Genomic DNA, 14,091 nt, shown 5'->3' with positions numbered 1-14,091 from the left:
ATTAGGATGCATGCATATGATGACCATTATGATGTTTTTCTGTTTTACGAGATTTTAACTTGGTATATGATTAAGATGGTGATGAGTTGTTAGATGAGTTATATGACATGATATTTTATGTGTGACTTGGCAGTACTTTATGTGTGATACTATTATGTGTATACTTTATGTGTGATATTTTATATGACATGATACTATATGTCAAGTATCATGTCATATAAAGTATCACACATAAAGTATCATGTCATATAACTGATCATCATCCGTGAAAGCTGTAAAAGTTAGCTTTATTATGGATTACGATGCGAATTAAATATTAAATACATCACAAATACGTAGAGGGTGCAAATCTGTGAAAGCTGTAAAAGTTAGCAGTAGCGCGGCTTAGCAGCAGCGCTTTTTGTGAGGAAGCGCTACTACTATAGTTAGCAGTAGCAATGGTCAGGGAAGCGCTACTGCTAACAATACTTACCAGTAGCGCTGCCCATACCACCGCTACTACTAGTTATTAGTTGTAGCGCGATAGCAGTAGCGCTTGGTCCAATGCTACTACTACGCTTATTTCCAGCGCTACTACTAGGGTTTCCCTAGTAGTGATTGCAACGGAAAAGTAAATAGAGCAGTAAATAGTGGAGGAAATATGGACCGGAGTCTCATGATGTTCACTAGTGACGTCTCTCTCCCAAAAGACGATAAACAACTATGCGAGGTAAACAAATTACAGATAGGCAATTGACCGAATTATAAACGCACCGCGATGCTAATCATGTTCCTTTATTGTTCTAAGGCTCAAAGTAATGGGAAGTATGCCAAGACAAGTAGACCATTTATTCATCAACATCTACTTACTAATCATCCACCTTGAGATATCTATCCAGAACATTTCGCTGGTATTAAGTTACGAGTCCCACCCAAAGTGTAAACTCAAAGCAACAAAAAATTGCATTAACGAACTATGCTTAAGGTAAACAATACTTGCAACCGCGGTCACAAGCACCTTTGTTTTCTCCCTGGTGCCAACAACACATCCCCTAGTCTCATGTTTCTGTCACTCAAGCTAGACATCGAGGGGCATGAACCCACAGTCATGCATAATGCTCCCTCTTGGAGTTACAATCTACTACTCGGCCAAAGTAATAAAAGGTAATGGAGAAAATGCATAAATCACTAAGAACATAATATAAAAGGAGAACCAAGTATATAACTCACAAAAATCTAAACATAATCTCATAATCCATCGTATCCCATCGAACTCAACATAGCAATAGCAAGAGGATTACATATATGCCTTGATCATGTAGGGAAGCTCACAAGGACTAATCATTGAAGCACAAGATTGGGGAGAAGACATCACATAGCTACTGGTCATGGACTCATGGTCCAGGGAGGACTACTCGCGACACGTCCGGGAAGCATCCATGGTGGTGGAGAAACTCCCGGAGATCAATCCTCCCTCCGACAGGGTGTCGGGAAGAGGTCTCTTGACGCTCCCGATCTCGAAAGCGCTGTGGCGGCGAAACGGTGGAGGAATTCGTGATTCTGGATACGGTACGAGGATTTTCCCTCGAGAAGGTAAATATAGGTTAAATGAGGGCACCGGAGGAGGTGGGCCCAAACCAAGCGGCCTGGTGGCGCGGCCAGGGGCCAGGCCGCGTGGGGAGGCCTCCTGGGCAGGCCCCAGCCCCCCTGTGGCCCCCCTTCGATGATCTTGGAGTTTCCGTCACGCTGATTTTTATATTTTTTTCCTGGATTTTTTCGTGCTTCGGAAAATTGGGTAAAAGCCCCTGCAAAAAAGACATTAGCAGACATAAACTGGCACTGGGTGCACTAAGTTAGTAGGTTAGTCCAAATATGTGAAAAATGATATAAAAGTGTTGCAAAACATATAACAATGTCACCCAAAAGATCATGGAACAAGGAGAAATTATAGATATGTTAGGGACGTATCAACATCCCCAAGCTTAATTCCTGCTTGTCCTTGAGTAGGTAAATGATAACAGAAATAATTTCCGTGGTGACATGCTATCACACATATAAGAACTACAAAGTAAAGCAAGTAAGATATGCAATTCAAGTCAAGACAATAACAAGCAAGAGTCTATATCTAGTATTGAAATTAGCAAAGTAAGAACATAAAGGTGCAAGAGCTCTCGCTGTCCGTGACTCGAATGTCTCCAAATGGTGTTTGCGTGCAATAAGTGGGAGATGGGTTGAGAGTAAAAATATTTTTTAATTGAGAACTCAATCTATTAAAATTTCACACTTGGTCTCCTTCATAATCTTATTTTGACTCATCCCAGACCACTAGTCAGGTGCAAGTCAAAATGATCCTCTCCCTTTCGACTTTGAGCACTCATGCAATGGATGAGCGTAAGCAAGATATATTGGCACTTTGGATGGCAAAGAGAATAATGATGGGGAAGGAAGACAAAAAGGGTGTGAAAGGCTCACATCAATGAGTACAATCATAAGTGAGAGAAAACCAAATGATAGATATGATGTGAGGAGTAGGGATTGCCATGCAACAGATGCACATATGAGCTATGGTAAGCTCTCCAATGGAACTAGTGGGGGTGCATACAACTTGTTTGCTCATGAAGACCTAGAGCTCATTTGAGGAGGCTCATCATTGGAATATCCAAACCAAGTTCTATAGTGTAAGAGTCCCCACATAGTTATGCATGAATGATAATCTCTATGGAGTACAAATATATCAATGGAGTACGAGTGTGGATCTTTCAAAAGGAATAGTAGTGTTGCGCCCTTCTCTCTTTTTATTTTTTTTTCTTTTTATTTATTTTTTATTTTTGTGTGGCCTCTTTGGCTCTTTCTATTTATCTCTCATTTGTCCTCTTTGGGATCTTTTCATTTTTTCCTCTTTGGGATTTTTGCTTCACTTAAGGGAAAAACTCTATTTTTTTACAAGAATAGAAGGAAAAATCTTCACACTTTATAAGAAGTACTCAACATAAAGAACAATGAAAACTATCATGATGTATGTAAATGTATGCCTCTGCCAGTGTAGTAGGATATGCAATGATACTAGCGCGTCATGTGGCAAAAATAATAAGGGCAAAGCCCAACTAACACGTGTCTCCTCGACCAAGCAAAAACATGTATGACATGAAGATCAGGTCATGAGATGACGGATGTTGCATGGCAATGTATCTCGGAAAGGCTATGGAAATGCCTTAATAGGTAGGTATGGTGGTTGTTTTGAGGAAAGATATAATGAGGCTTATGCATGTCAGAGCGTATCATGCCATGGGTTTGGATGCACCGACGAAGTTTGCACTAACTCTCAAGATGAGAAAGGGCAATCCACGGTACCGAAGAGGCTAGGAAAATATGGATGGTGGAAGTGCCAATGATAGAATACTCACATTAGTCTGAAGAACTCATACACTTATTATTGGTAACTCTCTGTCTAGTCAGGAAATTCACAAAGAGACAAGCACCCCGAGGAGGAGTATTTGGGGGTTTGGTTATCCTTGCGCATCCTCGACCCATGCTAACATGAGGGTACTCTATATATTCCAACCCTCCAGAGGTTAGCGATCCATTTAATAGCTAGAGTTATCAACAAATTTTTGTTTTTGAAAAACACACGGATTTCCCAAAATACGACACCTGTCACCAATAGTCCAAACATTACTCAAATCAATACCTCAAAACTATTGCAAGTTACTACTATACTTAAATAGCAACCATAATTACCTACTCATGCAAGGCACACAAATTAGTGCAACAAGCCAACTCTCTAAACAAGATAGTTCAAGAGAGTCTCAAAATCAACCTAAATAAATAAATAGCTCTTAAAAGATAAGCATGAAAACTAAGAGCTAAGCATGACAACAGCTATGGAAAGATATAGAACACACAAAAAGGATAAACATGAAAACTAATGTTGTGTTCTATGTTGGAGTGAAGCGTGCTTCTCTCCCAAGAAAAGAAGGATAGGATCCAACTTGTTATGAAAAGCAAGCAAAACTAAAACAAACTAAAAAGTAAAGAGCAAGACGCTCCAAGCATAGCACATAACATATGAAGTGATAAAAATTTAGCATGGAGAAGGACGAACTGATGATTGTTGATGGAGAAGGGGATGCACGGGGGCATCCCCAAGATTAGACGCTTGAGTCTCCTTGAATATTTCTTGGGGGTGCATGGGGGCATTGAGTGCTTGATACTCCTCGATCTTCTTTTATCATCTTCCATCGCATACTTGAAAACTCCCTTCATACTCAACTCATCATAAGCTGATTAGAGTGGTTAGTTCCCTTAATAAAATAATTTACTCTCTACTGGAAATAAATATTTTCAGGAATAGCTTCTATTTTTCAAGATTTCCAAAAGGTTTTTTCAAATAAAAAGCAAGCTCAAGCTTTGCAAAACAATGAAAATGCAAAGCAGGGCAGAATCTGGGAAAAACAGACCAGCAGGTAGTAAATAGTTTTTTCGGGGCAATTCTGCAACTCAAATCAAAAACCTCAGAAGTAAATCTAGAAATAAAATTATATAGATCATTCTGTCAAAAATATTCTGATCAAAAATATGATCTGGTGATTTTAGGTGAATTTTTGTATCACACAGACAGAATCTGTTTCTGGACAGAATGTCACAATTTTTGCACTTTCTTGCAATCGGAGGCTAAAACTTGGCACAAGGATTAAAATAAAGATACAATGATGTTGCCACATTAGTACAAAACATCAAGACCACTAAAACTGAAAGTCAAAAAATTAGGTTGCCTCCCAACAAGCGCTTTCTTTTATGCCTTTGAGCTAGGCACAATGCAAAAGATCAAGTTATATCAACCCCAAAAGAATAAGTTGCCCGTGTAACGGACTCATAAGGTAACTTAATCTTCTTTCTAGGGAAGTGTTCCATTCCATTTTAAGAGGAAATTGTAATCTAATGGTTCCCTCTTTCATGTCAATGATAGCACCAACCGTGCAGAGAAAAGGACGTCCCAAAATAATTGGACATGAGGGGTCACACTCAATATCCATAATAAAAAAATCAACGGGAACGTAATTATCAGTGACAACAATAAGCACATCATAAATTCCCCCTAAAGGTTTCTTTATGGAAGAATCAACAAGACGAACACCAAAAGAACATGGATCATAAGGTTTCAAGTTAAGCATATCATACATTCTTTTGGGCATAGCGGAGGCACTATGTGACAACCCGAGACCGACGTTCCAGAAGATTCCCCTTTATTTCCGTTTCCGTCGTGTGGTTTTTTTTATTTTGTTGCATCATAATTTAGTTTGCATCATCGCATCATGCATGGCATCATGTCAACTATGTTTTGTCGGTGTTGCTTGTTGCTCCATGTTGTTGCTTGTGAGTGTTTGTGAGTGTGGCGTTGTTCGTTGGCGTGACGAGAGTGGGTGCAACAGAGCCGCTTCAAACCCTGTTGCACCGAGGACCTAAAACCTTCACTCCCCTCCTCTCCTCTTTTATTTGTTTTTGCGGTTTGCTAAAGTTTCCGTTTTAACCCCTACTTAAAAAAAGGTTCATCTTCTTTCAAAGAAAACCCTTTTTATTAAATGTGGGAGCAACCCCTTGGGTTTCCTTTATTTTTTTCCTTTTGTTTATTTTTCTAAAACCGTCTCATTTTCTTTTCTCCTTTAAAGAGCTCTTATTTTATTTTTTAAATACAAAAGGGTTTTATTTTAATTCTTAAAAAGGTTTCATTTTATATGTTTAAAAATGCCCAAGCTATTTTATAGTTGGGATATATATTTTGCAAAGGAGCCCAAAGACATTTTTCTATTTTGTTTAATCTTTTCTCTTAGGTGTGTGTTCTGTTTTTTAAAACAAAAAAACAAAATAGAGAGAGGGAGAGAGGCCTAGCCGGCCCAAGGCCAACCAGGCCCCAAACCCTAGCGCCCTCGTCCCCCTGTTCTCTCCCCTCGTGCACCGCCGTCTCCCTCGTGCCCCCTCCTCTCGTTCGTTCCTCTCGATCCCCTCTTCTAGCCCGAAGCCTTTCCCCCTCGTGCTCCCACCTGCTCGCTGCTCCTGCCGACCTCGCCGCCATGCTCGCTGCTTCGCCCCTCGCCATGGCCTCACCCCTCCTCCTCGGGTGGCTCACCTCCCCGCGCCGCGCTGCCCGCTGTCGCCGTTCCCTCCAAACACGTGCGCCGCAGCTCCCCTGCCCGACCTCGTTTCCCCGTGCCATGGCCTCGAGCTCACCGTGCCGCGGCTCCCCTTGCCGTGCCCCTGCCCGAGCTACAAGGAGCTGCGCCCCGCCTGCTCTGTCGTGACCGTCTCCCGCCGGTACCCCACGCCCGCCATGCCGCCCGTGCCGGTTGCCCGCCGTGCGCTGCCGCGCCGCGCTGCCTTGGTCCCGTGCCGAGCCGCCTCCTGATGTGCGTGTTGCTGCGTATTGCTCTTGCTGTGCCATGCTGCACTAGCCGAGGCTTGTTCCTAGTGTGCCTGCCTATAGCTTCTCCTGCCGCTGCTTGCGATGCTGCTTTCTGGCGAGCTGCTCTCCCCCGCGTTCTCCTGTCGAGCTGTCGTTGCTATGCTGTTCCTACGCGTCATGTTGGATAGGCTAGTTGCTGCAGCAAGTTTGAATTGGTGCATGTGGTTTGCTAGTTAGTTGCTGCTTGCTTCTATGATGTAGCTTGCTACTAGTTAGTAGATGTTGCTGCTGTAGATGCTTGCTGTTAGATGCCTGCTAGCTGCTACTTGCTGCTGCTAGATTGTTGTTGCTTGATGCTTGCTGCTGCTTTGCTTGCTTTGCTAAAAGCTAGTTGTTGTAGTTGCGGCAGGCTGCTACTTGCCGTCGATGCCGCTAGGTTGCTGTCACAGTTGTCTGATGTTCCTGTTGCGTCGCCTATCGTCGTCGCAGCACCATCCCCTCCTTCATGGGACCGACAGGATCGGCGAGTACCACGATGTCCTCGACGACCCCCGGAACGTGGTCGACTACCGATGCGAAGACTCGTGAACCACAATGCCACGCGTACGACTACTGTCGACGAGACCTGAGAACCACGACGACAACTACTTCCACGACGACCGTTGTACTCCTTCACCGAACCGAACCGCTCTGATACGCACGCTTCGAAAGGTATACCGATGAGACGTGTCGTGTAACGAACGCATATGATGTATGAGATGTATGTATGTTGCACTGTATGTTGCCCGTTGCACGTTGTCCCCCTTTTGTTGTGCCCCGACACATGGGAACCCGGTAACCGGGATCACCCCATCTTCATCTAGCGTTCCCGCACGCGCTTCAATTCGTTGTCACCGATATCTCGTCGAGTTATCGGGATAGGAACGTTGCCGTGGCATCGTTTCTGTCTTGCCGCCATGGTTCCCTCTCGCTCGCCATGGCGACATGTGCTTCTTTCTCTTCTTGCCCATGATGTTTGAATTCGCATGCATGACGCATACATGGCATATAATCTCGTGTTGCATGTCTCTTGCACGTAGCTCCGTTCTATGCTCCGCGTGTTAACCGTCTAGGATGCCATGTAGGACCATCGCTTCACCCTTGCCATGTTAACTACAATTTAATATTGCCGTGTAAATAACCGGGAGTGAACTAAATAATTAATTGTGGAGTTTCGTCGATATGTAACTTGTTGCATATCGAGCTTCACTTAATGTGTAGAGTTTGCGTGAGGTGAATTGCCATGCCATCCCTTGCATCATTGAACTGATCATGCATCATAGTAGATTATGCATCATGTTGTGCATCGTGTGGTGAATATTTGTGTTGATGTTTGTTTCCGGTTTGCTTCGTCTCGATAGAGTTCCGCAAGCGTGTCAGAATGTGAGGACCCGTTCGACTACGTTGGTTCGCCGACTTCTCGGAGTTGTTCTTCTTCCAAGCGGGATCTCAGGCAAGATAACCATTTCCCCAGATACCATTACTATCATTGCCATGCTAGTTTTATCGCTTCTATCGATTAAGTCTCGTTGCCTACCACATGTTAAATATCAGCCTCTCTACAATGCCATGATAACCTTCAACCCGTTCGACCTAGCAAACCACTGATTGGCTATGTTACTGCTTGCTTAACCATGTTGTTAGCGTTGCTAGTTGCAGGTGTAGTTGCTTCCATGTGATAACATGGGTTCCTTGTCATTTCACCATATTTAATGTTATTTAAATTTAATGCACCTATATACTTGGTAAAAGGTGGAAGGCTCGGCCTTTCTAGCCTGGTGTTTTGTTCCACCTTTGCCCCCTTAGTTTCGGCTACCTGTGTTATGTTCCATAAATGAGCGCTCCTAACATGAACGGGGTTGTTATGGGGAACCCCTTGATAATTCGTTTTAGATTAAAGCTGGTCTGGCAAGGCCCAACTTTGGTACTACATTTGCCTAATAACTAATGAACTGCATAGGGAGTAATTAACCCGAGGAAATTTAATCAACCCCCGGGCCAGTGCTCCTCATGAGTGTTGGTCCCACGTGAGCGATGTCTAGCGCCCCTCTGGTCACCCGGAGGTTTAGCGATCCCGATGTCTAGCTCATCCGTCGTGTCCTGAGAACGAGATACACGGCTCCTATCGGGATCGTCAACACGTCGGGCGGCCTTGCTAGATTATTTTACCTTTGATGAGATATCTTGTGCATCGGGATTCCGGTGATGCTTTGGGTAATATCATAGTTGAGGTTTTCCACTAGGGAATCCGACAAGATCGCGAGCTTCATGATTGAGGATTTCTATGCGGCTTGTGGTAATTTGTGATGGACTAGTTGGAGCACCCCTGCAGGGTTAAATCTTTTCGGAAAGCCGTGCCTGCGGTTATGTGGCAACGTGGAAACTTTGTTTAACACTGGTTCTAGATAACTTGAAGTTAACTTAATTAAAATATGCCAACTGTGTGCGTAATCGTGACTGTCTCTTTCGTGAGTTCCTTCTCCGATCGAGGACACGGTGGGGTTATGTCTGACGTAGGTAGGTGTTCAGGATCATTCATTTGATCATCAATAGTTCACGTCCGTTATGCGTAGATCTTCCCTCTCTTATTTCTTGTACTCGTAACTTAGCCACCACATATATATATTCTTAGCCGCTGCTGCAACCTCACCACTTAACCATACATCACCCATTAAGCTTTGCTAGTCTTGATACCTTCGGAAATGAGATTGTTGAGTCCCCTGTGGCTCACAGATTACTACAACACCAGTTGCAGGTACAGGTAAAGGTTACTCGACGCGAGCGCGTTGATTGTTCATTTGGAGTTGCTTCTTCTTCTTCTTCTTCATCGATCTAGGATGGGTTCTAGGCCGACAGCCTAGGATAGCAAGGATGGACGTCGTTCTTCTTTTCTCGTTTGTTTTCGTCCGTAGTCGGACCCTGCTCTTACTCTTAATGAATATGTAATGTACTGATGTGACTCTGATGTAGCTTGTGGCGAGTGTAAGCCAATTCTATTATATATCTCTTCTTTTCAGTACATGTACTTGTAACGATATCCATTCTTGTGACACGACGAGATGCGCTTCTATCCCTGACGAGGCCCTTGTGCCAAATTAAGGATAGGGTCGCATCTTGGGCGTGACAAGTTGGTATCAGAGCAGTACTGACCTAGGAGCCCTCTTGATTGATCGAACTTGGCCGAGTCGAGACTAGTGAAAAACTACTTTGAGTCTAGTTATATATCGAAGAGTAGGATTCTTTGTCTCCTCTTCTATGCTCTGGTGAGGAATCTTGACGTAATAATTTTATTCTACTCCTCTTCTCACTCAACTTTTTTTAGGATCACGCGGATATTTTTGGGATCTATATGATGCCGATGTGACGGAGTTCTGTCTTGGTGCCTCCTGTCTGACTTGATTTTCTTCCGGGGAGTTGAGCTCCTGGGGATTCTTGAGCACATCGTTATCATTCATATTTCTTAATATATCAGGACGAAGGATCTTCCTAATTGATTCAATACTAGTAGTGGAGAGATAACCCCGATGTCCCCAGTGCCGGTGCACATTGTTCGGGAGTACTGCCATACATTGTATCGTTGTGATCACGAGGGTCTGTAGTAGATGAAGGTCCGAGATTCTGGTCGTGTGTTGACGGATGTGATACAGGTGACGGGTTAGTATAGGAGTTGTGTGATTATTACTCCTTGTATGCGTGTACCAGATTGCATGACCAGGTATTTCGGGAATTCGTAGGTGGGAATTCAAGTAGTTGCTTATAGGACAATCTTCCAACAAATGCATGATGTTAGGTTGGGGTTCGACATCTAGTGGATTCGTTTTTTGACGGTCGACTTACAGTGGTACACGTTGTGTCTTAAAGAGTCCTTGTAGCTTGCTATGACTCAGGGACGCTTCGTATGTTGGGTGCACTGCCTTGCACTTGATGGCTACTGTAAGGATCGAGCCCGTGCGATCCTGTCCACGAAAATATCGGACGAAATCTTTCTCATGAGTTTGTTCTGGCTTGTTTCATAAGCCGCACCCCTTGTGTTGTTGGAATATGGTAATTGAAGTTGCTTCGATGTCAAGTGGTGATTTCAGATCTTCTCTAAGCGGTGTTCTCGTATTTTTGTGGGAATGCTAATTCTCTTTGCTCAAATCAATTGTCTTATCATTCTTGTCAACCGGAGTCGTCATGTTAATTCTTTTCCAACCGGTGTGTTTCTCTCCAAGTGGATTCAATCCTCTCCAATTTTTGCAAGATCATTCTCTCATTTTATTCCGGAGTTCATCTCATCTGTCTCAAGTTATTTTTGTTTTTCCCCGCCCTCCCACCCTTTTCTTCAGTGATTCAATTTTTATCCAGGAGTTTTCTTGTCATTGTGCTTCCGCTGTCTGTTCTTTTCTCTCTTACTCGGTGATTCATTGTGAAGATTCTCAGGAGATTCGTGTCATATTTGTTCATTCTTGTCATCCTTACCCGTGAATTTAATTCACTTGTCCGTGTCATCATATCATTTTCATCCTTGTAATTCTTTCCTATGTTGGAAAATTTTATCAGTCTATCTTCTTGTTGTCATTTCTCTCTATTCTACCCGGAGCATTGAAGTTATCTCAGAATTCTTGTTCTCAATTCTTTAATTATTTCGAGGTTCTCAACCTCATCTAGTTCTCTTCATACCGGTGCAATATCTCTCTTCCAAGTAATCTTTTCCAACGGCGGTTTCGTTGAGTGGGCCCATAACCCACAGGTTCTTTCCCAGGATCTTTCCCAGGATCTTTCTTGGCTCTTCTAATGTTTTCCCGGAGATCTCTAATTCTTTTCAACTATGAGGTAAGTATGAATTTCATCAGTCATATCCCTTCTCCAAGGCCTATTTTAATTAAATCTCATATTTGGCTCAACCTTTCATTCTTCTCTATTCCGGAGTGTTTCAGTAATTCTTGGTGTTGTTCTCGTCATCATTCTCAGCTTGCAATTCGAAGGAGTGTTTCTCTCAAATCTTGGTCCATTCTTTTGAAGATTCATCATTTCAGCTTTGTGCCATCATCTTATTTGTTCCAATCATGAGTGATTCATTTCTTGCTATCCGGTGCATTTCTGTATTTTCATTCTCGTTCCTCCGAAGGCCATCATTTTAGAAGATTCTTCGTTCTGAGCTTTCAGCTTTCATCCTCAATTCTTCTCCATTGTTGTCTCTTCGTTCGTCTCTCAATCATTCCGGTGCCTTATTCAAGTTTTCTCTCAGGTGGCTTATGATCTCATCATTCTCATGTATCTCCATTAATTCTTGGTTTTCCCATTCAATTGTGAATTCTTACCGGTGCTTCCTTCAATTATGCTTCAAATGATGCTTTTCTCTCTGTCTCTTCAAGATTCTTTCAAGAGGAATAAGTTGTACGCTAGATCCGTTTCTTGTCATCAATTTAATTTGATGAAGGATAAGCATGACATAATTCTTACTCCTGTTTCATAATGATTTCAATTCCTCTTCCGGAGTGGCTCATGATATCAATTACTTTTTCTCAACCGTTATTATCTTTTCTTTTCTGGAGTTCCAAGTTTTCTCAAGTATCTCTTTGTGAGGCTTCATCTAAATCTTGTCAAGGTCATAATCTTACTCTTTTCTACCTTCATATCGTTGCATCATTCAATTGTATACGGAGGTCCTTCATGGTGGTTCATCAAGATTTCAATTCATTCTCAAAGTGTTCTTCAAGATTCCTGTTGGAATACCTCGAGTATTCTTTCCCTTGCATGTCCACTGAGTTTGCTATTCCTTTATCCTTTGAGGTGGTATTATAGCATTCTTATTAGTGTAGGAGTCTCGAAGAGTTTTTCTTTCATGAATGAGATAATTAAACCCACCAATTCTATGATCATGAGATATTTTCAACCCATGATTTCTTCATTGAGCTATCTTGGTTTGGACTTCACCTAAAGCTTTTCTATGGATTGTGCTATCATGGTGCTTCTCATTAATCCTAGTTCTCAAGGTATCCTTTTGGTGTAAGAAGTGTTCATTTCTTGTTGCTCCCTATCTTTCCTTGTTTCTTTTAGTGGTTGGTTGTCACCTCATATTTGTTGAGATGATTTTCATAAGCCCACTACTATCTTGTTCTTTTCGTTGTTGGTTTTCCAACTGCTCTGTCAATTCTCTGTCCGGAGGCTCCTCAATTCTATTGTGATGATAGTTGTCATTCTTTTCTTCATTCTCTTCTTCTGATTGAGCTAGTTCTTATTCTCTTGTTCCTGAGGCATTGTGATGTTGCTCTTTTGGGTCTATCTTGTTGTTCTATCAAGTTCATGGTGTTCCCTTGTTTTATTTAGTCGTTGCTTGTGAATATTGTCTATTTCTCTCTTCTTATCGATTTTTTTGTCCCATTTTCCTACCGAAGTGCTGCCGAAATTTTCCGTGAATCCTTGCTTCTTTCTCATATCAGTCCTCATCTCTTTGCAACCTTCAAGGATTGTTGGTTTCACTCGCTTATCAAAGAAGCGACTTAGTTTTACCTCTTGCTTTCTCATCCTCTCCCCCTTTCATTCTTGGATCTCGGGGCGAGATCCTCTTGTAGTGTAGGAGAGTTGTGACAGCCCGAGACCGACGTTCCAGAAGATTCCCCTTTATTTCCGTTTTTGTCGTGTGGTTATTTTATTTTGTTGCATCATCATTTAGTTTGCATCATCGCATCATACATGGCATCATGTCAACTGTGTTTTGTCGGTGTTGCTTGTTGCTCCGTGTTGTTGCTTGTGAGTGCTTGTGAGTGTGGCGTTGTTCGTTGGCGTGACGAGAGTGGGTGCAACAGAGCCGCTTCAAACCCTGTTGCACCAAGGACCTAAAACCTTCACTCCCCTCCTCTCCTCTTTTATTTGTTTTTGCGGTTTGCTAAAGTTTCCGTTTTAACCCCTACTTAAAAAAAGGTTCGTCTTCTTTTAAAGAAAACTCTTTTTATTAAATGTGGGGGCCACCCCTTGGGTTTCCTTTATTTTTTTCCTTTTGTTTATTTTTCTAAAACCGTCTCATTTTCTTTTCTCCTTTAAAGAGCTCTTATTTTATTCTTTAAATAAAAAAGGGTTTTATTTTAATTCTTAAAAAGGTTTCATTTTATTTGTTTAAAAATGCCCAAGCTATTTTATAGTTGGGATATATATTTTTCAAAGGAGCCCAAAGACATTTTTCTATTTTGTTTAATCTTTTCTCTTATGTGTGTGTTCTGTTTTTTTAAATAGAGAGAGGGAGAGAGGCCTAGCCGGCCCAAGGCCAACCAGGCCCCAAACCCTAGCGCCCTCGTCCCCCTGTTCTCTCCCCCCGTGCACCGTCGTCTCCCTCGTGCCCCCTCCTCTCGTTCGTTCCTCTTGATCCCCTCTTCCAGCCCGAAGCCTTTCCCCCTCGTGCTCCCACCTGCTCGCTACTCCTGTCGACCTCGCCGCCGTGCTCGCTGCTTCGCCCCTCGCCATGGCCTCGTCCCTCCTCCCCGCGTCGCGCTGCCCGCCGTCGCCGTTCCCTCCAAGCCCCTCCGCCGCAGCTCCCCTGCCCGACCTCGTTTCCCCGCGCCAAGGCCTCGAGCTCGCTGTGCCACGGCTCCCCTTGCCGTGCCCCTGCCCGAGCTGCAAGGAGCTGCGCCTCGCCTGCTCTGTCGTGACTGTCTCCTGCCGGTACCCCGCGCCCGCCATGCTGCCCGTGCCGGTTG

Source organism: Hordeum vulgare, chromosome 5H, assembly GCF_904849725.1.
Source record: "Hordeum vulgare subsp. vulgare chromosome 5H, MorexV3_pseudomolecules_assembly, whole genome shotgun sequence".
NCBI lineage: Eukaryota > Viridiplantae > Streptophyta > Magnoliopsida > Poales > Poaceae > Hordeum > Hordeum vulgare.
Note: the sequence above shows the minus strand (reverse complement) of the source record.